The 3,598-nt window shown below is 35.1% G+C and overlaps 1 non-coding gene across 1 annotated transcript; it reads left to right on the top strand.

The window, feature by feature from the left end:
- Positions 1-1,790: 1,790 nt before the first annotated feature.
- On the top strand, positions 1,791-1,898 carry LOC112781964 (small nucleolar RNA R71). The gene has a single exon (XR_003192710.1). It is a non-coding gene; the product is annotated as a small nucleolar RNA R71 (small nucleolar RNA).
- Positions 1,899-3,598: the final 1,700 nt, after the last annotated feature.

Below are 3,598 nucleotides of genomic sequence, written 5' to 3'. Positions count from 1 at the left end.
ATAACAATGAGAAAACAAATTAGATATGATAACATTGGGTTGCCTCCCAACAAGTGCTTCTTTAATGTCAATAGCTTGACAGTGAGCTCCCATGGAGCCTCACAGATAATCAGAGCAAGGTTGTAACCTCCCAACACCAAACTTAGAGTTTGAATGTAGGGGTTCAACACCAAACTTAGAGTTTGGTTGTGGCCTCCCAACACCAAACTTAGAGTTTGACTGTGGGGGCTTTGATTGACTCTGCAGTGAGAGAAGCTTTTCATGCTTCCTCTCCATGGTTACAGAAGGAGATCCTTGAGTTTTAAACACAAGGTTGTCCTCATTCAGTTGAAGGATCAATTCTCTTCTGTCCACATCAATCACAGCTCTTGCTGTGGCTAGGAAGGGTCTTCCAAGGATGATGGATTCATCCTCATCCTTCCCAGTGTCTAGGATTATGAAATCAGCAGGGATGTAAAGGCCTTCAACCTTTACTAACACGTCCTCTACTAGTTCATAAGCCTATTTTCTTGAGTTGTATGCCATCTCTAATGAGATTATAACAGCTTGCACCCCAAAGATCCCAAGTTTCTCCATTACAGAGAGTGGCATTAAGTTTATTCCTGACCCCAGGTCACACAGAGCCTTCTCAAAGGTCATGGTGCCTATGTTACAGGAAATTAGGAATTTACCAGGATCCTGTCTCTTTTGAGGTAATTTCTGCCTATCCAATGCATCCAATTCATAGGTGAGCAAGGGAGGTTCATCTTCCCAAGTCTCATTGCCAAATAATTTGGCATCAGCTTCATGATTGCATCAAGGTACTTAGCAACGTGCTCTTCAGTAACATCTTCATTCTCTTCAGAAGAAGAATACTCATTAGAGCTCATGAAGGGCAGAAGAAGGTTTAATGGAATATCTATGGTCTCTAGGTGAGCCTCAGATTCCTTTGGTTCCTCATTGAGAAACTTCTTATTGGTCACTGGACGTCCCAGGAGGTCTTCCTCATTGGGATTCACGTCCTCTCCCTCCCTTGTAGGTTCGGCCATGATGCTTAAATCAATGGCCTTGCACTCTCTTTTTGGGTTCTCTTCTGTATTGCTTGGGAAAGTACTAGGAGGGGTTTTAGTGACTCTTTTACTCAGCTGGCCCACTTGTGACTCCAAATTTCTAATGGAGGACCTTGTTTCATTCATGAACCTTAAAGTGGCCTTAGATAGATCAGAGACTATATTTGCTAAGATAGATGGATTCTGCTAAGAATTCTCTGTCTATTGCCGAGTGGATGATGGAAAAGGTTTGCTATTGCTAAACCTGTTTTTTCCATCATTGTTAAAGCCTTGTTGAGGCTTTTGTTGATCGTTCCATGAGAAATTTGGATGATTTCTCCATGAGGGATTATAGGTGTTTCCATAGGGTTCACCCATGTAATTCACCTCTGCTATTACAGGGTTCTCAGGATCATAAGCTTCTTCTTCAGAAGATGCCTCTTTAGTACTGTTGGATGATTCCTTCAATCCATTTAGACTCTGAGAGATCATATTGACTTGCTGAGTCAATATTTTATTCTGATCCAATATGGCATTTAGAGTATCAATTTCAAGAACTCCCTTCCTCTGAGGCGTCCCATTATTCATAGGATTCCTTTCAGAAGTGTACATGAACTGGTTATTTGCAACCATGTCAATGAGTTCTTGAGCTTCTGCAGGCATTTTCTTTAGGTGAATGGATCCACCTACAGAAAGGTCCAATGACAACTTTGATAATTCAGACAGACCATCATAGAATATATCCGGGATGGTCCATTCTGAAAGCATGTTAGAAGGACACTTTTTGGTCAGTTCCTTGTATCTCTCCCAAGCTTCATAGAGGGATTCACCTTCCTTTTGTCTGAAGGTTTGAACATCCACTCTAAGCTTGCTAAGCTTTTGAGGAGGAAAAAACTTGGCTAAGAAAGTCGTGACCAGCTTATCCCAAGAGTTCAGGCTATCTTTAGTTTCAGAGTCCAACCATATTCTAGCTCAGTCTCTTATAGCAAATAGGAAAAGCATAAGCCTGTAGACCTCAGGATCAATCCCATTAGTCTTAACAGTATCACAGATTTGCAAGAATTCAGTTATGAACTGAAAAGGATCTTCAGATGGAAGTCCATGAAACTTGCAGTTTTGTTGCATCAGAGAAACTAGTTGAGGTTTAAGCTCAAAATTGTTTGCTCCAATGGTAGGGATGGAGATGCTTCTTCCATGTAAATTGGAATTTGGTGCAGTAAAGTCACCAAGCATCTTCCTTGCATTATTATTATTTTCGGCTATATCTCCTTCTTTTTCGAAATTTTCAGCCAGATTTTCTCCAGAGAGTTGTGCTTTAGCTTCCCTTAGCTTCCTCTTCAGAGTTCTTTCAGGTTTAGGATCGGCTTCAACAAGAATGTTCTTCTCCTTGTTCCTGCTCATATGAAAAAGAAGAGAACAGAAAATATGGAATCCTCTATGTCACAGTATAGAGATTCCTTTATGTGAGTAGAAGAAGATATGAATAGAAGATGGAAAATCCAAACACAAGGGTGAGGAGTAGGTTCGAATTCTTAGATGAAGAGGAGTGTTAGTAAATAAATAAATAAATAGAAAGAGGTGAGAGATGAGAAGAATAATTCGAAAATAAAAAAATATTTTAAAATTAAATTTAAAATTCGAAAATTAAAATTGAAATTAAATTAAATTAAATTTTTAAAACAATTAATTAATTAAAAAGGAAATTTGAAAAAGAGGGAAGGGATTTTCGAAAATTAGAGAGGGAGTTAGTTAGGTAGTTTTGAAAAAGATAAGAATCAAACAAAAAGTAAAGTGGTTAATTGAAAAAGATTTGAAAATCAAATTTGAAAAGATAAAAAGTTAGAAAAGATTTTGAAATTAAATTTTGAAAAAGATGTGATTGAAACTTATTTTGAAAAAGATTTGAAAAAGAAATTTAAAAAGATTTGATTTTGAAATCAAAGTTGTTTACTTGACTAACAAGAAACTAAAAGATATGATTTAAAATTTTAAAGATTAAACCTTTCTTACTAGGCAAGTAACAAACTAAAACTTTTAGAATCAATCACATTAAATGCTAATAAGATTTTCGAAAATTATGAAAAAGATTTTTGAAAATTAATTTTGAAAATTTTGAAAATTATGAAAGAAAAATGAGAAAGATTTAATTTTTGAAAAAGATTTGAAAAAGATAGAATTTTTAAATAGAAAATTTGATTTGACTCATAAGAAACAACTAGATTTTAAAAATTTTTGAAAAAGTCAACTCAAATTTTCGAATTTGATGAGAAGAAAAAGGGAAAGATATTTTTTTGATTTTTGAATTTTTAATGAAGAAAGAGAAAAACAACAAAAAGACTCAAAACATGAAAGTTATGAATCAAAACAATAAAAATATGCAAGGACACTTTGAATGCAAAGATGAACACCAAGAACACTTTGAAGATCATGATGAACATCAAGTATGTATTTTTGAAAATTTTTCAATAAAAGAAAACATGCAAGACACCAAACTTAGAAATTTTTAATATTTAGACACTAAGAAATTGAAAATGCATATGAAAAACTAAAAAAGACACAAAACAAGAAAT

Source organism: Arachis hypogaea, chromosome 19 (assembly GCF_003086295.3).
Source record: "Arachis hypogaea cultivar Tifrunner chromosome 19, arahy.Tifrunner.gnm2.J5K5, whole genome shotgun sequence".
NCBI lineage: Eukaryota > Viridiplantae > Streptophyta > Magnoliopsida > Fabales > Fabaceae > Arachis > Arachis hypogaea.
Note: the sequence above shows the minus strand (reverse complement) of the source record. Positions and strands in the feature narration are given on the sequence as shown.